The sequence below is a fragment of the Lithobates pipiens genome, unplaced genomic scaffold (genome assembly GCF_037356315.1).
Source record: "Lithobates pipiens isolate NorthernLeopardFrog02 unplaced genomic scaffold, aLitPip1_a1.2 Scaffold_16, whole genome shotgun sequence".
Classification (NCBI taxonomy): Eukaryota; Metazoa; Chordata; class Amphibia; order Anura; family Ranidae; genus Lithobates; species Lithobates pipiens.
In genome coordinates this window covers 103,284,516-103,312,025 of record NW_027507748.1, presented here as the reverse complement: position 1 = coordinate 103,312,025, position 27,510 = coordinate 103,284,516, and the positions used below count along the sequence as shown (strand labels likewise).

The following is a 27,510-nucleotide window of genomic DNA, read 5'->3' as shown; positions in this document are numbered from 1 at the left end:
AGATACGGGGTCAAGAAGTACAAGCTCTACGACAGGGCCACAGCCTATACATATAGTTTTCAGGTTTACGAGGGAAGAGATAGTCACGTAAAGCCGCCAAACTGCCCAGATGACATAGGGAGGCAAGATTACCCTTACTCGGAAGTGGTACCATTTGTATGTGGACAATTATTACACGAGCGTGCCACTTTTTAGTATCTTGTTTGATCATTAGATTGGCGCATGTGGCACCGTGTGACCTAATCGCCGGGGCTTACCCCAAAGGCTTGGAGATTCCAGTCTTAGGCCGGGAAGAGACCCCATTTGGGAAAGTAGACACCCCAAGCTATTTGCTGAGAGGCATGTCGAGTCCATGGAATATTTAATATTTTGACAGAAGTTGCGGAAAAAAAGGCAATTTTAATTTTTTGCACAAAGTTGTCACTAAATGATATATTGCTCAAACATGCCACGGGCATATGTGAAATTACACCCCAAAATATATTCTGTTGCTTCCCTGAGTACAGGGATACCACATGTGTGAGACTTGTGGGAGTCTAGCCGCATACGGGACCCCGAAAACCAATCACCGCCTTCAGGATTTCTAAGGGCGTAAATTTTTGATTTCACTCCTCACTACCTATCGCAGTTTCGAAGGCCATAAAATGCCAAAATAGCACAAAACCCCCAAATGAAAGTCTATTGTAAGGCCCCTTTCAGACCTAGGGATCAGTTTTTTACTCCTCCGCTTGCTCAGCAGGGATTGCAGGGACGGACCTGTCAGAGCTCCGCTCTCCCCTATGGGGGATCAGATGATTACGGACCGCCTGTCCATTTTCATCCAATCCACTCCGCCAGACGGGTGAAAAATAGGGTTTGCACCCATCTGGATTTTGCAGAGCGGATCGAATCGGGGCGGATTGGATGTCAGCAGACATGTCTCCGCTGACATCCGACGCTCCATAGACCTGCATGGAGCCCCCATTCATATTCACCTAAAAAACTGACATGGGGATCTGAACGGTCCACACATGTGAAAGGGGCCAAATAGTCAAGGTTTGTGTTGATGGGCTTTGAGCTTCTGTCATCAGTTTGAGACAATTCTGAGCCAATTCAGAATTTATTGACAGGTGCAGCTGATCTTCCTAAAACCTGCTTCAAGCGTGATGTGCGTTCCAACACACTTGTATGAGAATTTGAAAACCTGCTTGAACCAAGCAAAGCCTGATGACAAAGGTCCTGAGAGGTATATAAATGCTTTTCTTGTACACTGGGGGCATTTCACAACATAAATACGCATTTAAAAAATATAATTAAAGGCAAACCTTTTTTTTTTCATTTTGGCTAGAGTGGAAAAGGAATTGGAACTCCTGGCATTTTTTTTTTATTGCTGTCTGTGCCCCCTTTAGGGAGATTGACCCAGGAGAGGAATCAAGAGAAAATCTCCACAATGAAACACAGATAGAAAAAAAAAAACTGCAGCATGGAAAATTAATTTTTTCAATATGGTAATATATGAAAATCCCAAATTTCACTTTTCCTACGAAAAAAAAAAAAAAAAACCCTATGCACATAAAGCACGACGTATGCACAAATGTATAAGGACCAGTATGAAGATCTGTTCACCAGACAATGAGGCAGCTCATACGCATTAGGCTTTCCTTTTTTTTTCCTTCGCTCAACCAGCGGGTTGAATGGGGGAAAAAAATGACCCAGTTCCCCCAGCCACATGTTCAAGGTTGATGAGGGAGTCACTCCTGCTGAGCTATTGTGCCCTGATGGTGTGGAGGCTTCCCCACCATCGGAATACACTGATCAGTGCTGCCGGCTATATCCGCAAGTGCTGATCGATCAGAAAAAACTGTCAATCCCTGTTGAACTGGGTGAATTTGATTCATGTACAGTGCATCTGGAAAAAAACTGCCCAAAAATTGTTGTGGCAAGCTTGTAGCATCAAAAAGACTTGAGGCTGTAATTGATGCCAAAGGTGCTTCAACAAACTATTGAGCAAAGGCTGTGAATACTAATGTACATGTGATTTTTTTTATTTTTTTTCCCCTTTTTTATTTTTAATAATATTTAAAAGATTTCAAACAAAATTTCTTTCATGTTGTCATTATGGGTTATTGTTTGTAGAGTTTTTAGGAAACTAATGAATTGAATCCATTTTGTAATAAGGCTGTAACATAACAATATGTGGAAAAAGTGAATGGCGCTGTGAATAATTTCTAGATCCACTCTAGAGAGAGCTGGGGTGGAAAAAGGAAATAAATACGGTACTTCTAATAATAGCCTAAATTGTTAAAGGCCAAGTTCACCTTTACAATATTAAATGCACATCTTTTTGCAGGTAATTTTACTTTTTTTCTTTCTTTTTTGGACCCTGTAAAGCATTGCACCCGCAGGCTGTCAATGTAGCTGGCTGCTCATATCTTGTACGGGAGGGCAGTTATTGAATGGCAGGAAGAATCGATGAACTACTAGAGTGCTTCACAGCCCATCACAGCCGCACTCTTTTTAACCACTTGCTTACTGGGCACTTAAACCCCCCTCCTGCCCAGACCAATTTTCAGCTTTCAGCGCTGATGCACTTTGAATGACAATTGCGCGGTCATACAACACCGTACCCAAATGAAATTTTTATCATTTTTTCCCCCACAAATAGAGCTTTCTTTTGGTGGTATTTAATTACAGCTGGGAGTTTTATTTTTTGCTAAACAAACAAAAAAAGATTGAAAAAAAAATAAAAAAAATCATGTTTAATAGTTTATTATAAAATTTTGCAAACAGGTAATTTTTCTCCTTCATTGAAGTGCACGGATGAGGCGCACTGATAGGCTGCACTGGTGGGCACCGATAGGCATAGTTAAGGCGACACTAATAGGTACAGATAAGGTGGCGCCGATAGGCACAGATAAGGCAGTACTGATGGGCACAGATAAGGCAGCACTGATGGGCAAAGATGGGCACAGATAAGATGGCACGGATGGGTGGCACTAAGGGGCACTGATAGGTACCACTGATAGATGGGACTGATGGGCACTGATAGGTGGCACTGCTGGGCACGGATATGTGGCACAGGGGTGCAGCACCGTTGAGGCAGATTGTGGGTGGCACTGTGGGCACTGATGGGTGGCACTTATTTATTCCTGAGGGGGGCAGGTGGGCACTAGTAAGCCTGCCGTGATCGGGACTGATGTCCGCGCGAGGAGGAATAATAGCCCATTACCGGCTCCGTTGTATCACATGATCAGCTGTCATTGGCTGACAGCTGATCACGTGGTAAGAAGTTCGGGATCGACCCCTTGCTCGGATCCGTGATCAGGCGAGTCTCATAGACTCGCCGATCACAGGGCGCGCAGGCCGCTCGTGCACAGGACGACGTCAATAGACGTAGTCCCGGCAAAGGAGGTCCGCGCTGTAGCTGTCATTTGGCTATAGCGCAGGTCTCAAGTGGTTAAACTGTGAAAGCAAGTTCGGGGAGAAGATTCTCCACCTGCTTTCACAACGGTTGATTTGGGAGGGGGGGGGGGGGGGGGTAGTGTGGGGGCCGCTGATGTAGTAACATATGACACCCTGGATACGGCTGTTCCAAAAGGTGAATGTATCCATGAAGCGTTCTGCTACCCGACAACCTATGCCAGAGAATGCAACAACCTTTTCTAAAATAATTTCTTCTGTTATTGAGGGGTAAAAATTACAAGCAAAGCAATTTGTGGTATCTTCTACTGAACGGAAACGATAAGGGTTACACTGCTGAGTCACCATATCTGAACAAGGTCAGGTGGAAAATTCCTCATCTGTGAACCTAGAATTCAGAAGAACTATAAAATTGTATAAAAGATGATCAAATAAAGGCCGTGCCTCATTGAGAAGTTGGAACTCAAAACAGCAACACACACATTTTTCCCTTCTTTAAACAAGGCACGCAGTCACAGAGTATTACAGATTGGATAAAGCCTTGTACACAAGGGATTTATATTTTAGAATAGCAGTTTGTACAGAAAAAAAACAAAACAAAAAAAACACTTAGTGCCGGTTCACACTACCGCGACACGACTTGCGCGCGACTTATCGACGCGACTTCGACGCGACTTCGACGCGACTTTCGACGCGACTTCGACGCGACTTAGCGCGATTTACAAGTCGCCTCAAGCACAGGCGACTTTGCCTATGGCCAATCAGCGCTACTCAGCTCTTGTGACATCATTGTTGTTTCCTGTCGCTTCTTCCTGCTTCCTGTCGTGTGTCTTGTCCTGTCACCACAATGTTGTCATTGCCTTATTTAATGAGAGCTGTAGTAACTGCTGGTGTGGCAGTGTTAATGGAAGAGGAGGAAGAGAGGAAGCGAAGGATGAGGATGAGAAGACGACGCCGCTACTGGATCCATCCAATTATTGCAAGTAGAGACAGTAGAGGCCAATTTTGGGCCATCTATGAAAATTTGCGTGTTTTTGAGGACAAGTTTTACAACTATACCCGGATGTCAATTGCAAGGCAAGTACATATGCTAATAGACTATTTTGTCCCATTTATTTTTTATTTTTTGAAAGATATATTTTGTAGCATTTAACGTAGAGAATAAAATGGCGAAGATTGATATTCAGCAGAATTGTTTGTCATCTACCTATGCTAAACATCAACTGGGGTGATCGGCAAGCTTGCATGTATCACATTAAAGCGGTGCGCTGGCTGGCTGGAAGGTGAAAAAAGTCCTGCTAGCCGCATCTTTGGAGCAGTGAAGGAGCGGTGTATTCACCACTCCTAACCACTCCTACCCATCAAAATCAATGGGACAGGGCCGCACAACCGCTGGCAAAGCGCCTCTGCATCGGCACTACCCTTTTTCGGGCGCTAGTGGGTGTTAAAACCACCCCGCAAGTGCCCCCAGACCACCGCTAAAACGACGGTAAAACGCAGCTAAAAATAGCAGCCTTTTACCGCCGACGGCCGCACCAGCCCAGTGTGAAAGGGGTCCTAGAGGCATCAGATTTGCATATGTTATTACATCGGTAATAGTGTAGCTACAAATGTCAGATATTTCTCATGTAGAATATATCAAATTAAATTTTTTATCCATTTTACAGTTTTGATGAATTGCTTCGTCTAGTTTGCAACCATCTGGAGCGACAGAACACCTCATATAGGAGGAGCATCTCACCTACTGAAAGATTGATTATTACGCTCAGGTAAACTATCTATTTTTTTGATGCACATTACCATTATCACATTGTTATTATATGTGCAACAATCTAGCCTGAGCTCATTTGTCTTGGCTTCTCCTACGGGTCATATGAGTGCAATTATTTTGCAATCCTGTGCCCCTTTTCAGTGCAGAGTGAACAGAAGTCCACTTTCTGCAGATATCACGAAGATTAGTTGAGACAGCGCATCATCCTTCATTCGCCAGCAGCTGGCTGGACTGATGACAGTGGCAGCCTCTCAGCAAGCTGCTATCCACCCCTCCACATTGAGCGTGGGGGATCAGAGCAGCTGAGAGACAGCACCTCCCATCTTGGGGAGAGGACAGAACAGAGACATAGACGATGTATGTTGACTCAGTTCTGTGTGAAGAAACAGCAGTGGACAGTTGCATCATTGCTGCGATGTTGCATCCACCTAGGTACGTAATTCTTCCAAATAAAAATATTGTTGAAGAAATATTGCAAAATTTATCACACCAACATCCTTTTTTTTTGAAAAAAACTTTAATAATTAGAACAATATATAACCAAATAACAACAAAACAGAACATATGTTTAATTTTAAAATCTCACAGGTTTTGGTACACTGGCTCATATGGTGAGGAGCTGGTGGAAGGCATTGGTGTAACATTAGCTGAAGTTGCTGATGTCAGTGGGGATGGAGAGGGATAGGGTATAGGTGGATGGGCAGGATTAAGGGCATGTCCATACTCATTGGAGTAGGGACGGAAGTGAGGGGGATAGTAGGGATGGGTTCTGGGTGGTGGAGGGGTTGAGTACGTGTAGTAGGGTCCGGATGGTGGTGGTGGTCCAAACATGGAAGCGGATTGAATAGGATCATTTGTAATGCTCGCTTCTATGAGATCCATCACTGATTTTTTTACATCATTCTTCCTCTCCGGCGGTACTCTTTTTAGCATTTCGGCGACCATGATTCCAAAACTATGGTCTTCCGAATGCAGCTCGTCCAATTTCTGGTTCATCCGATCAACCAGCTCCGAAAATCGTTCTAGGTTTTGTGAGTTACTGCCCCTTGCTGGTCGACTTCGTTGTTGCCGGAGTCGGAGAGGGTACTCTTTTTAGCATTTCGGCGACCATGATTCCAAAACTATGGTCTTCCGAATGCAGCTCGTCCAATTTCTGGTTCATCCGATCAACCAGCTCCGAAAATCGTTCTAGGTTTTGTGAGTTACTGCCCCTTGCTGGTCGACTTCGTTGTTGCCGGAGTCGGAGAGGCTGAGCCGGCTGCTGACTAGTGGAAGCCTCTCCCTGGTTGCGGTCCGCTTCTTCACTTTGCTGTTGTTCCAGCAGCAAAGGATCATCCAGGGAAATGGGCAACGAGCCTTCCACTTCTTGAGAAGCTGCCTCCTCCTGTGCTGCATCCTGCCGTTCACCATCAACTGGCCAACTTGATTGTGTTCTGCAATAAACATATAAAAGAACAGTTACCCCCTTCTTATTTGAATTGTATAGTATCACTTTACAACTATGTAAGATTTTATCTTACTCTCTCAGCTCCAGGAAAGGCCGCAGAAACTCTAGTTCATCTGCGTGAACATAGGGGACAATACGCTTTCCTCCAGATCCACTCCTGGCCTCATTCAATTTGCGTACGTAGCGCGAAAAACAGTCACGCAAACCCTTCCAACGGATTTGTAAGATTGATACTGCAAAACATAAATAGGAACATAAAATGGTTTATGTCTTTTGTCTTTCAGATACCTGGCAACCGGTCATTCCCTAGTTAGTCTACATTATGAGTTCATGTTGGGCAGATCAACGATCAGCTACATTATCCGTGACACCTGCCAAGTCATATGGGATGTGCTTAACAGCATGGTTATGAAACGGCCTACACAAGATAATTGGCGTGATATAGCAGAAATATTTTGGCGTCGGTGCAATTTCCCAAATTGCCTTGGAGCTATAGATGGGAAGCATGTGCGTGTCGTTAAGCCTGTTGGTAGTGGAAGTATGTTCTACAATTACAAAAAATATTGTTCTTTTGTACTTCTTGCTGTTGTCGATGCAAACTACTGCTTCACCTATATCGATATAGGATCCTACGGAAGTAGCTGCGATTCGCGTATTTTTGCAAATTCCTCATTTGGTGAAAGGCTACGATCTAATCAGCTAGATATTCCTGAGAACTGTCCTCTTCCTGGCACAACTGAACCCCCAATACCCTATGTGTTTGTCGCAGATGAGGCTTTTGCATTGTCGCAACACCTAATGAGGCCTTACTCCAATAGAAATCTGACAACCCGCAAGAAAGTCTTTAATTACCGGCTGACAAGGGCAAGAAGGATGGTTGAGTGCACGTTTGGAATTCTTGCCAATAAATGGCGTTTGTTACATACGCCTATCGCATTAAACATTGAAAATGCAATTACTGCTGTCAAAGCAGCTTGCGTGCTGCACAATTTTGTACGGGTACGTGACGGGTACCGTTTTGAGGATTCCCTTATGCATGACTTGGAAAGTGCACATATGACTGCTGCAAGGGGATCCTGCGATGGTGCCACTGTTCGTGAAAAGTTTGCATCATACTTTATTTCACCGGCCGGTGACTTAGAATGGCAATTGGATGCCATTTCCTAACTACATTGCTCACTGCTTTGCATCTAGAATTTGCTAATGTGTTATTACGGTTATAATGTTTTCCTGCTATGTCATCTTTATTTCATGTAATAAAAATGATATGTTGGTTATTTTTTTTTCTATAATGTAATAATAAAAGAATCATTCATTCACGATCATTCATTATTAACATTTATTAACACTAGCAGTTAGCATCAGTGAAAGAATACACAAAAGTGACGTGGCAGGTGACGTGACAGGTAACGTGGCAGGTGACGTGGCAGGTGACGTGGCAAGTGACGTGGCAGGTGACGTGGCAAGTGACGTGGCAGGTGACGTGGCAAGTGACGTGGCAGGTGACGTGGCAAGTGACGTGGCAGGTGACGTGGCAAGTGACGTGGCATGTGACGTGGCAAGTGACGTGGCAGGTGACGTGGCAAGTGACGTGGCAAGTGACGTGGCAGGTGACGTGGCAGGTGACGTGGCAAGTGACGTGGCAGGTGACGTGGCAAGTGACGTGGCAAGTGACGTGGCAGGTGACGTGGCAAGTGACGTGGCAGGTGACGTGGCAAGTGACGTGGCAAGTGACGTGGCAAGTGACGTGGCAGGTGACGTGGCAAGTGACGTGGCAGGTGACGTGGCAAGTGACGTGGCAAGTGACGTGGCAGGTGACGTGGCAAGTGACGTGGCAGGTGACGTGGCAGGTGACGTGGCAAGTGACGTGGCAGGTGACGTGGCAAGTGACGTGGCAGGTGACGTGGCAGGTGACGTGGCAAGTGACGTGGCAGGTGACGTGGCAAGTGACGTGGCAAGTGACGTGGCAGGTGACGTGGCAAGTGACGTGGCAGGTGACGTGGCAAGTGACGTGGCAAGTGACGTGGCAGGTGACGTGGCAAGTGACGTGGCAGGTGACGTGGCAAGTGACGTGGCAGGTGACGTGGCAAGTGACGTGGCAGGTGACGTGGCAGGTGACGTGGCAAGTAATAACACCATGAATTTAATAAAAAGGTTAAACTTACATTTGTCACTACGATCGGTCGGCAGCATTGTTTCCCAATCTTCGAAAGTCAGTCTACATATTTCTAACCAAGCACTATCCCTCTTGGATTGATCCTTGTAGTCGGGATCTTGCTTGTTATATATGCAGGGTCGCTGCCTCACATGTCTGATGAGGGATTCATTATCTACTGGCTCCCTGTGCTGCACTTCTCTGCGGCCTCGGGATGACATGTTCTTCAATCTTCTCACAATCACAATCACAATCACTTCTTTTCTTCTTCACTTCACCTACCCACACTTCACACAGGAAGTGATCAGTGTATGGGAAGGGGGAGGGATGCCATTGTGTTCTTCTTCCTGTTAAGTCGCTTGGTTACAGACAGCGATCCGACTTGTAGGCGACTTGTATTGAAATGTATGGGTACAAGTCGCCTATAAGTCGCCTTGAAGTAGTACAGGAACCTTTTTTGAAGTCGCTCCGACTTGAGTAGCGGTCATTAAGACGGCTCTCATTCATTTTAATGGAATTACTATTGTCAAGCGACTTGGGGCGACTTGCGGTCTGACAAGTCGCGTCCCAAGTCGCGGTAGTGTGAACCGGCACTTATGCACACTGCCCTTACACTGATCAGCCATAACAACATTTTGACCACCCACCATAACCCTTAACCTCCCTGGCGGTACGATTATTTCGGATTTTAGGTGCTAAAAGCGGTTCAATTATTTTGCATGAAAATTTGGCGTTTTATATTGTAGTCCTGCAATTCTTAGCAATAACTCTCTTAAATCTGTCCAAACCAGAGTCTAGCAGACATCCCGGGTATGATAAAGTTTGAAAAATTAAATCATAAATTATAATATAATAAATAATTATAAATAATTGTACCAAATAATAATATAACAATAATAAAAATTATTCAATAATGTAATCAAATCAAAAACACTGAAATTTGCTCAGTTGCAAAATTGTCACTGTCATTACTTTTCAGTATTTGATGACGGATCTCCCCACAAATCGCTATCGCTCAATTCTGCGAGTGATTCTAATTTATTATCGCTGTTTTCTAGCTGGTCTAAAATCATTTTTGATGTACAGTGACAGTTTTGGTTGCTATGGACATCTCCAGTTTCCAGGCATAAAGAACAGTTTTTATTATATAAAACTGCATGCAGGACACTGGGCAGACCACTAGGGACAAAGGGGATGTGAAATAATTACATACAGCAATGTAATCTGTAAGATTACATTATACTGTATGTATACTGTTTGTTTCACTTTTTGAATTTGGCGCCGATCTCCGTGCCCGTGCGTCGCAACGCTCGCAGGGCACGGAGATCGGCGATGTGATGCATCGAGCGAGACACGGCTCGCTCGTACAGCGGGGAGACAACGCTGGATCCGAAGGAGAAGGTAAGTAAACCTCCTCCTGGATCCAGCGACGCTGTCCCGAGTCTGACTCGGGGATACCGCTTTTGGTATGAAAAATCCACCCCGAGTCAGACTCGGGAATACCGTCAGGGGGGTTAAAGGGGTTGTAAAGCCTTACAACACACTTTGACCTACAGGTAAGCCTAGATTAAGGCTTACCTGTAGGTCCAAGAAATATCTCCTAAACCTATACAGTTCAGGAGATATTTGCCCGAAGACAGGCACCGCTGTCTATGGAGCATGCGCCGTAGACAGCGGCGCGCAGGCGCACTGAGCGCGGCATCGTCAATGATGAAGATGCCGCGCATGTCGGCTCCCCTGCGCATGCGCGGGAGTGACGTCATCGCGGCTTTGCCGAATGACAGCGGCGGAGCTGCGAGACCCCAACGAGAAGATGGATGCGGCGGACTACAGGGGACAGAAGTGACTTCGCTGGCTCCTGTGTCAGGTAAGTGACACATAATGGACTACTATGCGATGCATAGTAGTCCATTATGCTTTGCCTTTGCAGGGAATGAAAGAGGAAGAAAACTCATCCGGGTTTACTTCCTCTTTAAAGGCATTGACTTCACTAGACCTCTGAATGTACGCTGTAGGTATCTGGCACCAAGCTGTCAGTAGCAGATCCTTTCATTCATGTAAATTGTGAGGATGTGCCTTCGTGTATTGAACTTGTTTTTCCAGCACACCCACAAATGATTGATTGGAGCACCTCAAACTTGTTGTGTTCCTTTAAAATATTTGTAAACCATATTTAAATTGGATTTAGGTCTGGAGAATTTGGAGGCCAAGTCAAAACCTCAAAATAGTTTTTGTGTACCTCAAACTAAGCCACTTCCTTCCATTGCTTTGTGGTCCAGTTCTGATGGTCGCATGGCCATTGTAGAGGCTTTTGGCTGTGGACACGGGTCATCATGGGCACCCTGACTGGTCTGCAGTTACACAGGTCTATATGCAAAGAACTGTTGCACTGTGTGTTCTGACACTTATCAGAACAGCATAAACTTTTTTTTTTTTTTTTTTTTTTTTTTTAGCAATCTGAACGATAGCTCTTCTACTGGATCAGACTACACAGGCCAGCCTTCACTCTCCATGTCATTGACACGGATCTTTCTCAGTTTCTCCATCCTTGCATCACTTTGGGTAGGTCCTAACCACTGCAGATTGGACTTTGTCAAAGTCACTCAAATACTTACACTTCCCTTTTTTCTGCTTTTAACACAACCATTTCAGGGACAACCTATTCACTTGCTGCCCAATATATCCCTTATAGGTCAGATACCATTTTATATTTCAATATTTTTATTGAAAGAATAATTGGGTTCAGGATAGCCAGACACAGACATATTGGAGTTAAGTTTTCAGAACATCACATAACAATATAGAAAAATAAACAGTATGGCCATAATACTTATCCATCAGCCATTATAACAGAACAACCAAAGTAACCAAAAACTGACAGGGTTTCACAAGATTTCCCCGCTATGATCCAGAGTATCTCCGTCTGAAGGAATGGTAGAGATCCAGAGTCCTGTGAGGTCCCAATTGCGGTCTTCGGGACAATCCCAGGACTCTTGAGGCCTCGTGTGTGAGAAGAGAAGAAGAGAGGAGAGAAGAGAGGGAGAAACAAAAAGGAAAAGAGGGGGATGAGAGAGGGGGTCATCCTGGAGTTCACTACGGATACAAAATGTAGTCGATCCATGGGTCCTATATCTTATTACATTTCTTGGTTTTGTTGTTAAGAATGTGAGTTTATCATTGATCATAATCCAATTGAGTTTATTTTTAACTTGGTCAAGTGGAAATAATTTCCAGTGCCTCGCGATTGTGATTCTCACTGCCAACAATATATAAACAATTTTACTGATTTTTTTGGGCGTTTCGTCAGGTAATTTGTGAAAGAGCGGATTCGGGAGATCTGCGAATGCTTACCCCTATCACTGAGTTGATTAAATTGAAAATCCGAATTGCATTGCCCCCAGATATGGTGCATCGTACCCAACTGTCCGCATTGTCAGAAGCAGTTTGGTGAAGTAGAAGGATGCATTTTAGCTACCCTAGTGGGTACCAAGTACCAGCGGAGGAGCGTTTTGTAGTTGGCCTCTATAAGAGTGGTGTTAATGGAAGTTTTGGATAGCTGATAGGCAATATCTTGCCAATCAGTCAGATCAAAGTTAAGGTTCAAATCCCTTTCCCACTGGTCCATAAAAGTAAGCTTTGTATCTGGCTCAGTAACAGAAGTATAAATTGCCGATATCCGACCTCTCTGTAAGCCTTGGGCCTGACATATCAGCTCAAATGTTGTAAGCATGAGGAGGCTCACCACTTGGTTAAGTTTGGATTTGGCAAACAATGTGATTTGGTTATATCGAAATATTTCAGTGGGAGGCATGAGAAACTTGTCATTAAAGTGTTTTATGGTATATAGTTGACCCCCATTAAGAAAGTCTCCGATTCTCAACAGCCCTTTATTGAGCCACAGTTGCGGAGTAAGACCAGGTGGAAACTCCGGGTTGCAGAAAATGGGAGCTAGTGGTGTATGGGGGGGATGATATGGGTCTGCGATTACATGTCCTATCCCGTATTGCTAAAGAGTGTGATAGAGTAGGGCATAATATAGGTGGGCGTAGGTGGCTAGGAAGCCACATTAAGGCTCCTATAGCAAACGGCAGATACCATTTTAACAAAGGTCATTGACTTTACCTATCGGTGTCCATGATGTTATGGCTGATCAGTGTATACAATCTGAAGCATGGACTGTATATGCAAGGACTAAGAGCACCGCAGACACTCCCTGGCTTGTTATGGATGTTGGACAAGTTAGAAATATAATCTATAAAATAAGTTTAGACTTGAAGACAATATGCACAAAACCAACATATATTCCCTTTGAACATACTGAAAATATATCGGCTTTTTTGTGCAAATGTCACTCTAAACAAAGAACATTCCAAATGATAAAGGCAGCCTATTTGCTATTCCATAAAGCTCCCTCTACAAAAATGTAATTGATTTTAAAAGTAGATGTGTGCATTTACTGGAGGGTGTAGACACCTATCAACACAACAAACAGCAATAAACTAAAGTAGTGCAAAAGGTCACTCATTTTAGGTTGAGATTCCACTATAACCTATCATGGTTTTATAAAGCTATCTGTATTTATTTCACAGCAGTTTTTTTTTTTTTTGTAACCTAGTATGGTGCACAACACAAAAAAAAATAAAAAATTCATGTGAAAAACACAAAAAATTCCACGTAAGGGTTTGTCTCTAGTCCGCCTAATGAAGAAGTATGACTCTACCCTGACTCCCCTAGGGCGCAACGCTCCTGACAGGGGCAGGGCTCAACTTGGTCCACCTAGTCAAAAGGTCTGGCGGACCCCTCTCATGGTCAGCCGAAACGGATCATCAAATTCTAAGTTAGGGGCTCCCCTAAAAAGAGACCCCACCCCCCACCTGCACAGTTCAAGGGAGAAGGGAACCTGATGGCCACACATCCTCCCCTAGACTTCAGGGTGAGCTCGAGGACCCACACACTGCATCCTAGTGATAAAAAGAAACAGACCAAAGTGCAGTGACAAGCATAGGAAGATAAATAAATAAGTGCCCTTGCTAGCACTTGACTAGACCCTGCGGACACTACGAGCGGCCCTGGGGTGACCAACTCCCATGGGACACTGACACCGTGGATGGCCCATGGCCAGACCCATTCAAATCAGGAGGCACTGGGCCCCTCCAGTCTTCCTGAACAAATTATTTCCCTCCCCCACATTTCGTGGAAACCCCGGTTTCTGTTTTAACCGATCCAATCTTCAAAGCACCAATCAAACCAGCAGGGATACCGTACAGCCATTATGAAAAAAAGGTCAGAATAGTGGCGTAGCACCCCTACTAAACACTGAAAAGAACAGATACTACACTTGTTCACAGCAATAATAAGCATAATAATATTAATCAATAATAAAAAAAGGTACTTGGGACCAGTAAAACTGATAATCCAGGGGTGGTTAAGAGAGAACACAAAGATTAGCAATGAACATGTGAAAGGCATTTCCATGACCAATGCAAAAGACAAGCCCACCAACCTACACAAAAACGAATGCAATAGCAGGAAACGCACCTGCTTTGAAGTGCATCATATAATAGATGCCGTGTGTTGTGGTGAGCTGATGATACAAATACATCTATCTGTTCATGTCCATTTTTAGCCTGGGTCATATTGCATTGGCAGCCTTTTCAAAATAAAAGGGCAGTCTTAAAGTAGAATTTCACTCTACCAACATTGACTATTTTTAGTTCTGTTGCTGCTAGCATTAGTAAATGTATAGGAAAGTATATCATACTCTATTTGCTTGTTTAAAATATTTTTCTTCAGTAAGGGAGGAGGGGCTTTCTCAGCTAAGCACACTCTCCTGCTTGATTTCCTTGAGCTAAGGGCAGATGGATTCCAGGAAGTAAATGCTACATGAATTATCTGCCCATACCCAAGATGGCCACAGACAAAAATGCTAGGGGGGGGGGGGGGTGCTTTTAAACAAAATAAAGCATAGAGATGTGGATGAATGGGCGAGTTTGCTTTGAATATTAAAAATGAATGAAATACCATTTTTAGTTTGTAGTGCTCAGATGAAGTGTAGTTCCACTTTAACATAATGTACATTCACGCAAATGGGCCCCAGGGAAGCAGGTTTTGTTATTGTAACCAACAGCATGTCCTTTAGGACATGAAATCATCAATGCCTTTATTGTTTAAGAGGTCCAATAGGGAACTCTACAAACAGGAAAGACATGTGTCTGTTCCTTCCAGATTTAAAAGAAAATGCTTAAGCTTGAAATACTTGGATGTGGACTACCAAACAATGGCATAATTCCATCTATAAAAAGTGGTCACACAACAACTGAAAAGAACGGATACACCCATGTTTATGTATTCCCTGCAGGGCATGAGGGGCTGTGTGCTCTTGGCATGAGAGCGAATACACTGTACACAATTCATGGTGTGCACACCGGAAGCAGAGAGCACAATTTTCTATGGAACAGAAATAATGATGCAGCCAAAACCGCTAGCTGTAACCACAAGAAAAGGGAGAGGTCCGTACAGATGCATGCAGCGGATGTTTGAGGAGTAATGCCCTCAATTTATTTTTAGATATATGGTGCAACTACATACAAATAAAATGTATGTAGTAATTTAAAACCTTGTTCCTCAGTGTAACCGACAGAATTATAGAGAAAGGGGATTGATGGGTAATCCCCGGCACCACATCCTAGATTTACAGAAATACAGCAGAAATCATTTATTCCAGAACATGTTACAGATAAAAGTAATCACAACCAGTACCATAAACATAATGCACCCATTTTTGGACATATACCACCAACTACAACCACAGGGGTCACCGGGGAACCATGGGAGAAGAATGCACAGAACACGCCAGCTCTATGGATGTAATAACACAAACATTATCTAAATATTGTGGCAATATATGAGCCAAAAGATGATGCTAAAGTAGCTTTTAGTGGTGCAGAAAAATTAAAATTCTGGTGCCAAAACCGAAAATTCAGACTGTACTTGGCCAAAACTCAAACGGACGTTTTAAAAAAAAAATGATTTATTTTTTAAAATATAGAATTGTATTATATTCGACTTTTTAATTAATATGATGCAATTTTCCCTGGTTCCCATTGATGAGATTTGACATGTCAAAATCGCATGCCAATTCGGCGGCAATTGCAGCGCCCAAATCAGTACAACTCTGCATTTGCGGTGCTGCACTTATTCCCAAAAGTAGTTTCTGCACTACTTCTGGCAAATTTGGGGTGCGATTTTCATTGACATCCGTGCAGAAACCCGCACAGATGTCTCTGAAATCGCCCCCCGAAGTCAGGACTGACATGTGGGAATGAAATCGCGCGAGTTCAGCTGAATTCGCACCATTTCATTCCCGCAGTCAGTGTGAACCAGGGCTCAAATGAATATGAATTTATTTTCGGCAATTAGCGGCACCTTTTTGCCCAATAGGCTGCTTTAACACTGAGCAGTTTTTTAAGCGCTTCTGCATTTAAAAAAAAGCACACAAAAAGCTCAAGAAAAATGCATCCCTTTAAATTCTATGTATTTATTTACACTGGTTCGTTGCGCTTCCATTGTGGTGGTAAAAATCCTGCTTGCTGCATGTTTTTGGGCAGATTTGGTCAGTTTAAAAAAAAAACGCACCAAAAACGCACCTCCCTGTTGAAATGCTTCGAAAACATAGCAAGAACACATCATAAACGCAACATGTGTTTTCCGTCACATGGCATATGAAAAACACACAATAAGCAAATTTGTGGTAACATCGCAGCAAAATCGCCTTAAAATTGTGGCAAAATCGCATCTGCAACTTTTTTTTTTCATTACCAACAAAACATAGATAACCCTATTTTCGCACAATAATTTTCAGTGGTCAAAATTTTGCGGCATCCCTAGTAGTTTTTTTTCACGGAACACAAAATTGGACTCACTTACTTCAAATAAAGAAGGAAATAGAGCCAGATAGAGGAAGCAGCAGCTGCGACTGACATCTTGTGAATTCCATGGGATGTGTCTGACGGACAGCGGGCCTTCCTTGTGACAAGCAAGACGGATTCCAGGAAGTAAATGCTACATGAATCTTCTGCCCTTACTCAAGAAGGCCATTACCAGAAATTCTAGGGGGGGGGGGGTTTTCAAAGTGATTTCTCAGCATTACAAAGCCAGTATACATGGATCGATGGGGGAGTTTACTTTGAATATTAAAACTGAATTAAATTATGTTTTTGGTGCTCAGATGCAGTGTACAGTGCCTTGATAAAGTATACAAAACCCTTGAAATTTTCCAAATTGTGTCATGTTATATCCAAAAACGTAAATGTATTTTAATTTGGATTTTATGTGATAGACCAACACAGAGCCACATAGTTGTGAAGCGGAAGGAGGGAAAATGATAAATGGTTTTCCAATTTTTTTACAAATACGTGAAAAGTGTGCGATGTATTTGTATTCGGCCCCCTTGAGGTCAATACTTGGTAGAACCTCCTTTCACTGCAATCACAGCTGCAAGTCCTTTTGGGTATATCTCTACCAGCTTTGCACATCTAGAGTGACATTTCCATTCTAATTTGCAAAATAGCTCAATCTCTGTCAGATTGGATGGAGAGCGTCTGTAAACAGCAATTTTCAAGTCTTGCCACAGATGCTCATTTGGATTTAGGTCTGGTTTTTGACTGGGCCTTCCTAACACATGAATATGCTTTGATCTAAACCACTCCATTGTAGCTCTGGCTGTATGTTTAGGGTTGTTGTCCTGCTGGAAGGTGAACCTCCACCCCAGTCTCAAGTCTTTTGCAGATTCTAGGTTTTCTTCTAAGATTGCCCTGTATTTGGCTCCATCCATCTTCCCATCAACTCTGAACAGCTTCCCTGTCCCTGCTGAAGAAAAACATCCCCACAACATGATGCTACCACCACCATGCTTCACGGTGGGGATGGTGTGTTCAGGGTGATGTGCATATACACACACACACACACACAAACTCACTTGTATATATTTATATGTTGTTAATATTCATTTTTAACCCACTAGTGCTGATATTAAGAAGAGAGAAGTATTCTTCTAATCGTACCAGCCTTTCTCCCAGATTCTCCACCTCTGAGCTGGTGAATCTGGAAGGGAGATATTTCAGGGTAACAGCTGTGAGATCTTCAGATCTTAATTTTACAAACGCCCCGTTTGTGACAGAACAGTCATGTACTGTGATGAGAAGCGGAGAACATGTTCTTTGCTCCTTATCTCAGCTACATAAACCGGTACACCCCAGAGATCAGCCGTGAGATCTCGGTTTTATAAATGGTCACCTTAGTGTTGTGCTTTTAGGCTAAACCGTTAATTTTGGTCTCATCTGACCAGAGCACCCTCTTCCACGTTTGCTGTGTCCTCCACATGGCTTCTAGCAAACTGCAAATTGGACTTCTTATGGCTTTCTTTGAACAATGGCTTTCTTCTTGCCACTCTTCCATAAAGGCCAGAATTGTGGAGTGCACGACAAATAGTTGTACTGTGGACAGAGTATACCACCGGAACTGTGGATCTCTGCACTCGAACATCAAGTTTGCGGGACTTGTGGGCATGATCCTGTGGCAAATTCAAAGGACCGTACAGGTACGCCCATTTGCCTGCCTGTGCCTTCTGCCATATATGTGTGTGCGGCATTCAGTAAGTGGTTAATGTTCTCCTTGCCTGGCCTGTCAGTTTAGGTGAACAACCATGGCTTGGTAGGTTTGCAGTTGTGCCATACTCTTATGATGGCTTGTGCTCCGTGAGATGTTCAAACTTGGGATAATTTTTTATAACTTAACCCTCCACAACTATACCGCTGACCTGTCTGGTGTGTTCATTGGCTTTCATAATGCTGTTTGTTCACTCAGGTTCTCTAACACCTCTTAGGGCTTCACAGAACAGCTGTATTTATACTGAGATTAAATTACAGGGGGCTGAATACGAATGCACACCACACATTTCAGATGCAGGATTTGTAAAAAAAAAAAAAAAAAAAAGTGAAAACCATTTATAATTTTCCTTCCACTTCATGTTGGTCGATCACATAAAATCCCAATAAAATAAATTTACATTTTTGGTTGTAACATGACAAAATGTGGAAAATTTCAAGGGGGTATAAATACTTTTTCAAGCACTGTAGTTCTACTTTAAGAATAAAGATAATAAAGAATAAGCATTAAAGTACATTAAACTAAATCTGATCAGTGGGTAGAGCTGCAAGATTATGGCTAAAATGAGAATCATGATTTTTTTTTTGCTTAGAATAAAGCTCACGATTTTCACGGCGTAACATCATCTTTCACATTATACAAAAAAAAAATTTTGCTAACATTACTGTTTAGTTATTATTTTTTTTTTTTTATGCTTTGAAGTGTATTTTTCCCCCCAAAAAAATTGCGTTTGAAAGACCCCCTACGCAAATACAGTGTGACATAAAATATTGCAACAACTGCCATTTTATTCCCTAGGGTTTCTGCTAAAAATTATAATTATATATATAAAAGTTTTGGGGTTTCAGGTCATTTTCTAGCAAGAAAATACAGATTTTAACTTTGTAAGAAACAAGTGTCAGAAAAGGGTTTAGTCTTTAAGTTCTTAAACTTCCCTCATTCACAGACCGAAGTTCATCCCTTTGATCTAAGAACGAAAAGTTACAACATTTCTAGTTATCTACCAGCGTGGACAATGTCGGCAAACTTAGCAGGCTGCACATTTTTTTTTTCTTTTGACAGCTGATTGAGCAGAGAACTCTCTACACTTGTTACATGAATTAATCTGAAATTCTGCATAGAGATCCTGAGGGGAGGGGTTCAATCGAGATCATGATTTTTTTTTAATCGTGCAGCTCTACCTGTGGGAGATACTAGAATTCATTTACAGCTGATGATGATGTTATGCAATGAAATAAATGCCCCATTCCATCGTAGCTATTTCTTTAAAGGAGGATGATCATTTTTTTTAATGAACAGGAAATATTGCTGACCTACACAAGTATTCAGCAGTCATTTTGCATTTCCAACTGCTTTAAATGATAAAAAACAAAATTATTCTTTTGAGGAGGTAAAATGGCAGGTAAATGCTGGTGCCCTCCTTGGCACTACTACTGCTACTGAACCAAACCACCATGTGATCTGTTAGTTCCCCTGCATTTTCCCACAAACGATATACTCTGCTCCTACGCAGTCCTAAATTTGATCTTCCATATGAGATGGCCACCTTAGTAGCTCAGTCGTTTTTGGTCAGCCTTTTGGCCCAGTGTATGGCCCTGGCGCTGCTTTGACTATCATTTTGGATTAAGTTTAAAACTTTCTACTGGATATCTTTTCTGCTTATCTACTTTCAGTGCCATTTTGTTTCATCCTTCCTATGAAGCAAACAATTTGTTGGGACTTCATCTCTCAAACTACCTTCTGTTGATTGTTTATAAGAGAGCTACCTGCCTATTACATAGCGGGTTTGGCTTATTTTAATGGCCAGTTCACGTACCTATTGCATGATCTCTATTTTTATTGCCTGAAAACTTTTTCAATAAAAACATTGTAAAAGAATTTCAATTCTAATTAGTCTCTTTAGGATACTCCTGAGTGCTTGTTTTTTTCCCATGCAGGCGCTGCCACAGATCTTGACTAAATGTGAATGAGGTTTCTTTACTCCTGCAGCCCCTGGGACACCAACATTGCATATCCCAAGAGGCTGTAAGAAGAGAACACTTTCTATTCATGAAAAAAGCCCCAGAGCAGATCTCACACATGTGCAGACTGAGATCTGGAGCTGTACGTTTACATGTTCTATGAATAAAAGAAAATGAATGCATCCTGGGTTAGGAGATGTTCATATTCCAGGAGACATTTGTATCCTCCATTTATAGAACAGTATTTAAATAGACATGGCACCAGATCTCTGTGTGCACATGTGAGAAATCTGACGCTGCGTGTTTGGGAGTATGGGTGGGCAGATGAAGAAGCGGGAAAAGACAGCCAGCTATTAATAGTACCCCATCATTGGTGTCAGTTTGAAAAATAGTGCACCATTGTTAATGTCAGTGGGAGGTATAGTGTCTCGTATCAGTGGAAGAAAAAGTGCCCCGGCAAGATAAAGACAAGCAAAGGGCTGCATCTGGACCCGGGCCGCAGTTTGGAGACAGCTGCTCTAGATCTAGAGAGCAGTAGATCACAAAGAATTTCACATATTGGTGAATTTGTGCAAATTACTTCACTTTATTTGGCACGCCCAAGGGTAGAACTGGCAGAAGTAAACTAACTAAATTACATTTAGCTTTCTAAAGCACTGTGCATCATAAACAGCGGCCTATTTATGTATACTAACGTTCTTGTCATTACCCTAGCATTGCATTAAATTGACTGGGTTTTGGACAAAATCCTAAGTAAACAAAAGGAAGACAGATGAGAAGCAAATGAGGGAAGAAGCAGAGGGGCCCTTCATGTCAGAGAAGGCAAAATCAGAGAGCAATTCAATGAATCAGTTAATGACAAAAGAGGCAAGGCAGAACAGTTTTACTGTGCAGCTAATAAAAGTATGGGGATTTTTTTTCCCCATAATCATACTTACCTAGGTGGATGCAGCATCAGTCTGATGCTGCATCTGCCCCCGCCGCTTCTTCACCGAGAACTGGGTAATCGAACATTGCCGACGGCTCCGTTCTCTCAGCTCCCTGAGCAGAGAGCTGTAGACTGTCAATCAGCAGCTCTCCTGGTCTGCTCCTCCTCGCTCATTGGAGCGCTGAGCTGTGGAGGGGCAGGGAGCGGCCATCTCAGCAGCTCACTGAGAAGCCAGCCAGAATCTTTTAGAACACCCGTGGAGCTGTGGCTAGACCAAATGGCAGAGCCACAGACTGAAAATTATGATTTTCTACTTCGAAGCGCAGAAACTTCTGGTGAGCGGAAAATATTGGAGAATGGCATCCTTGACATCGATTGAAGCCAACAGTTCCCCTCCTTGGAGGATGGCTACAACCGACCGGATTGACTCCAGGATCAGATGTTCAAGTGCTAATTGAGATCTCTTAGATCTAGAAAAGGTCTTACTTCCCCGTTTGGTTTCGGGACTGTGAAAAGGTTTGAATAAAAACCTGTGCCCTGTTCCTCTAAGCCCTTGTACACACGGTCGGAGATTCCGATTGGAATGTGTCCTATCGGACCGTTTTGTCGGATAATCCGACTGTGTGTGGTATGCATCGGACTGTTTCCATCGAAATATCCGTCGGACCCAATTTTCCAACTTGTTGGAAATATTTTCTGACAAACTGGTCCGATCGGACATACTCCGATCATGTGTAGATAATTTTGATCGGACAAAGTGCCATGCATGCTCAGATCAAATTCCTACACCAAAGCTATTGGCTACTAGCGTGAACGTAGTCCCGTTGTAACTAAATAACGTCATCACGTTCTGAACGATCAGATTTTCCGACAACTTGGTCCGACCGTGTGTATGCAACAGTTTCGGACACAATCCGTTGGACAAAATCCGTCGGACAAAATCCAACGGATTTGGTTGGCAGAATGTCCGACCGTGTGTACAAAGGCTAAGGGAACTTCAGCTATGACTGCTTTGGATAGTAGATGATCCAGTGCTAGAAGGAGGGCCTTCTTCTCTGGGAACACTTGATCTTAGAAACCGGGGAACCAGAAAAACAAGGAACTCTAGTTTGTAACCTAGAGAAACAGCAGAAACCACCCACTTGTATTGACATTGCTCCTGCCAGATCCTTGAAAACTGCAGGAGCCTTCCCCCCACCTGAGCGAGCGGGGGCACCCCTTCATAAGGAGGATTTAGCACTCTGCTTTGTGGGCTTCTTTCCCCAAGATCTCTTCTGACCTTGGTGCTGCCCCTGGGGTTTTCCCCTTGAACCTGGCGGCTGAGGCCGTCGAAACTGCCTAGAGGCTGATGTCCCTGGTACAGGAGAAGAGGCCCGCTTAAATGAGAAATGTCTAAATTTCTTCTTTACTGGTAGAAGAGAGCTTTTGTCATTAGAAATCCTTTGTAGATATTTATCCAAATCTTCTCCAAATAGCCGTTCACCATGAAAAGGGAAACTGCGCTTCGGCTGACCAACTCTTCAGCCAAAGAATTCTGAGAGAATGCACTAGTCCCAGCATAAGACCTGAGATCTGAATGGACGCATCTCACATAGCGTCTACTGTGAAACACAGTGCATCTGCTAAATCATTGTAATGTTGGGCCTGTTCAACAGGCAGAAATTTAAGCATCTCCTCAAACTGTTCCTTAATTGGCCTGGAATACACCCATTGCGGCAAGAACCGGCTGCCCCGCTGAACCGGCTAAAGCCATGTGGTTTTTAGAAAGGAGCTCCAACTTCTTAGCTGCTGGATCCCTTAACATGAGCGCATTATCAACCGGACATGTAAGGTTCTTATTCACAGAGGTAAATCACAGCATCAACCGCTGGAATCCCCCCCCATTTCTTATAGAAATCCTCTTCATAGGATACAGTTTGGAGAATCTCCTAGGAGGATAACATTGCTTATCCGGATGTTCCCATTCTGCATACATAAGCTTTCTTAGCTATGCATGAATAGGAAAGGCATCCCCAGACGGAGGAGTTTTTAATGATCCTAACTTAGAGATGGGATCATCAAGAGCCTGCGCTGCAGGTACCAAAAAAGTTGAACGAACCAACTTTGTGAGAGCATGCAGAAGCAAGCTCTCTTGTGGCGATACTCCTTCCGTATTAGGATCCTCAGAAGAGGATAAACCAGTATCTTCTAAATCCTTAGCAAGATCTGCCTGATCCCCAGCATCCTGAACCTCCAAAAGAGGATCTTGAGCACTCGAAGGGTATCTGCTACATTTAACCCCCGCTCTGGAGGGATAAAATAGCATCAAGCATCTTTTCCAAACCATCAATGGTAGAAGACAAAACCTCTCATGCAACATACTCAGGGGCTGAAACATCTTGTGTGACTGCAAGTAGAGTTTCGCCTGACGGCTCAATCTGACCGGCCGCAACACTCTCAGAGGAGGATGACAAAAGGGTTTTAGTTTGTTATGACCCCTTAGGACCCTTAGAAGAATTCCTGGTCCCTTTGTCACTCATAGCTTACAGCACAAAGCAGAGGCACAAAGCAGAGGCACTACTACATCCTACGCTCTTCCGAGCGGCTGTGGTCTGCTCAAAATTGTTTTTTTATATTAGAACAAGGCAGCTGGTCTGGCATACAAATAGGAAAAAACGCCAATCTGGGGGCCCAGGAACAGATCAGACCCCCTTTTTTCTTACCAGAGGGTCTGAGCCACCTGAAGGAGAGGAGAGTGAAGGCTTCTGCTGTTTCCAGCGTCAGAATGGTGAGTGCTCAATACAGCCCCCAGTGGTGACAGATAGACATTACAACACAATACATAGAAGGAGAAATTCCTGAGAAAATTACCCCTACCTTATCCTCACAGCAGGGTTTTATCGGAGATAAAAAGAAAAAACAATCTTCGCCCTTCACGGTAGGCTTAAAGGAAACCGGGGAACTCTCAGATTAACCCACAATCCTGGACCTGCGACAGGACCCTGCCAGTAAACTTTTATTGGCCTCACTACCAAAAAGTACTGTATCCCAGGGCCTGGATCTCAAAGAGAAGTGTTCCCAAGCAAAACCTTGTTTGTTCGCATTACGAGGCCCGGGTACCATTAATTTAGCCCATTATAAGACATCAGAACGGATCCGGTCAGGATGGCTGGCTCTCAAAGGATTACTGCCCGTGGAGCTCAACACAATACATCCTAACTCATGCCCAACACCTTAGACACTGGCGAAAAAAACTGAGGACTCCCAGTAGTGGGAGGGGTTATATGGGGGGGAAGTACATGCCTTAAGGGGCGTGCCAGTGTCCAGCACCCGAGGGGCCCATATAACCCATGTAGTAATTATGGTACTACGGCTCTGTGTCCCCTGATGTAAGAAAAGAAATAGGGTTTTAATTGGGACGGGAAAGATTTGTACTGGGGGAATAATTTTTGCTTTGGGACACTTTTTGGAATGAGTGTGGGATTTGTGCTTGAGGGGTTGGAGTAATATTAATATTCCTGGCCCCTGGACTCAGATTGTGGACTACACAATACTGAGCCCTGGACTCCAATCATATGCTACTGACTGGAGGTGCACCAAATGCAAATTTTGGTGCCGACACGAACTGAAAATTCAGGATGCACTTGGATGAAACCAAAAATGACAGTTTTTTATATTGTATATAAAAGTTGTATAAGATTAGACTTTTAAATTAACATCACAAATTGAAATGACTATAAAATGTATTGTCAACTATTAACGGCACCTTTAATGCAAGAAAAGTTCAAGAAAAATGCATCCCTTTAAATTATACAGTATGCATGTCTTCACACTGGTCCATTGTGCTTCTGTTGCGGTGTTAAATATATTACTTGCTGCATTTTTGGTCAGTTAAAAAAAACACACCTCCACATTGAAATCACAGCAGGAACGCATCAATAACGCACCAGTGTTATGCTGTTGAGTCACATGACTTATGAAACACACCATAAGCACAGTAAAATTGTAGTAACATTGTGGTAAAATGGTGTGCGTTTTTAGCACCTTTTTCTCTGTCGGCAAAATGTAGAACACACCATTTTCCGCCACCAAAACTTTAGTGCATCTCTACTACTAACCCCTGCACCCTGTGCATTACAGGATGTTGGCCCCTGCAATTTGTGCATTACATACTGTTGAACCCCTCACTGTGTGCTTTATATACGACTGACCCTCGCACCTTGTGCTTTACAAACGACTGAACCTTGTACTGTGGGTGTTGCATACTTCGGACTTCTGCATACCATGTGATACAAACTTCTAACTCCTGCACGCTGTGTATTACGCACTCCTGCGCGCTTTGCGTTACATAACCGAACCCCTGTACTTTGTGCATTACATATTACAGACCCCTGATTCTGGACATTAGTCACTCCTGACCACTGGACTCATTACATACTCCTAACCTCTGCAGTCTCAATGAGATATAGGGCTGAAACAACTAATCGATTATGAAATTAATCGGTTACTATTTTCATAATCGATTAATCGGCCAGTAACATAATGAGGTTAAAAAAAAAAAAAAAAAAAAAAACTTAAATGAGCCCTTTATAGTACAAAAATAGCAAATAATCGCTACTGTAAATAGCACTTTCACAGTTCTACAGTTAAAAAAAAATTAACCCCTTACAGTAGTGATTACCTGCTTTTTGTTGTAGCATAAAGGGCTACTTTTAGTTCTTTTAACCCCATTATGTTACTAGACTTCTTAGACCTGGTTCACATCTATGTGTTTTTTGGTGCTTTTTGCAGAAACACACTACAGTTCATTTACCGTATATACTCGAGTATAGGTCGATCCGAATATAAGCCGAGGCCCCTAATTTACCACAAAAAACTGGGAAAACTTATTGACTCGTGTATAAGCCGAGGGTGAGACATGCCTGTCCAGCCCTGTGTGTCCGCCCAGCCCTGTGCGTCCGCCCAGCCCTGTGCGTCCGCCCAGCCCTGTGCGTCCGCCCAGCCCTGTGCGTCCGCCCAGCCCTGTGCGTCCGCCCAGCCCTGTGCGTCCGTCCAGCCCTGTGTGTCCGTCCAGCCCTGTGTGTCCGTCCAGCCCTGTGTGTGCAGCCTTGTGTGTGCAGCCTTGTGTGTGCAGCCTTGTGTGTGCAGCCTACCTGTGTCCCGAGCCTGTGTGCTTCTGCACATACGGAGGCCATGCCAGGATCGCCGCACCTCTTCTCGTCTGACAGACGGCGGCCATTCCACTGTTCAAAAGCCGCGCCTCCGTCTGTGATAGGCGGAACACTCAATTTCCCAGCAGTCTGTGTTCCGCCTATCACGGACATCCTCTCATCCTCGTCCGTAGTATGAGGATGAGCGGATGTCCGTGATAGGCGGACCACTGACTGCTGGGAAATTGAGTGATCTGCCTATCACAGACAGGGAGGCGCGGCTTTTGAATAGTTGAATGGCCGCCGTCTGTCTGCTCGACACGCTGATCGGGTAGACAGACGGCGGTGACTCGAGTATAAGCCGAGGGGGCACTTTCAGCCTAAAAAAAGGAGGCTGAAAATCTCGGCTTATACTCGAGTATATACGGTACATGGTTTCCTGTGGGACACATTCACATCTGTGCTTTTATCAGCCACTATGTATTTGAAAACGGTCAGGGACTTATTTTTTAACACAAAACAATGCTTTTTTGGTTCAATGTACTTCAATGGAGAAGCTGCAGAAAAGCATGTAATGGGTTTTGCAGCAAATTGTGTTTTTTAATCTGCCCAACAACAAATTGGCCAAAAAAAATGCGCAAAAATCAAAATGCACAGCAAAAAGCACTGCAGAAACAGATCAAAGGCAAACTGCATACCAAGGCTTATGCTGGTCACACTGATCAATTTTCAGACGAAAAATCTGTGTACATTCGCTGAAAGAATGTTTTGAAATTCACTTATTTTTAACATTCTGTTTTTAAAATGAATGTAATTTCTGAACGAAAACCACATACACTGACTGAAAATTCCTTTCACCAAGCAGTTTTCCCATTTCCAAATTTTCCTGCTACTGTGGTTGAAAATGAACATCGATTTGACCCCCACTAACGATTAGAAAATCGAACAAACGTTCTTCAAATTACATTTTTTTTGAGGGAAGATCTATAATAGTATATACAGTATATCTCTTCTGTCTGTTGTTCTCAGAGTGGATTAGAGATTTTTCTCTCTA

At 43.3% G+C, this 27,510-nt stretch overlaps 1 protein-coding gene and 1 long non-coding RNA gene across 2 annotated transcripts in view; one reads left to right on the top strand and one right to left on the bottom strand.

The window, feature by feature from the left end:
• The window catches only part of ST3GAL6 (ST3 beta-galactoside alpha-2,3-sialyltransferase 6), a 253,034-nt gene that overhangs the window by 106,864 nt on the left and 118,660 nt on the right, over nucleotides 1-27,510 (bottom strand). The gene's annotated exons all lie outside the window — the stretch shown is intronic.
• On the top strand, nucleotides 4,283-7,936 carry LOC143981930 (uncharacterized). Its single transcript, XR_013274382.1, has 2 exons — nucleotides 4,283-5,168; nucleotides 6,902-7,936. It is a non-coding gene; the product is annotated as an uncharacterized LOC143981930 (long non-coding RNA).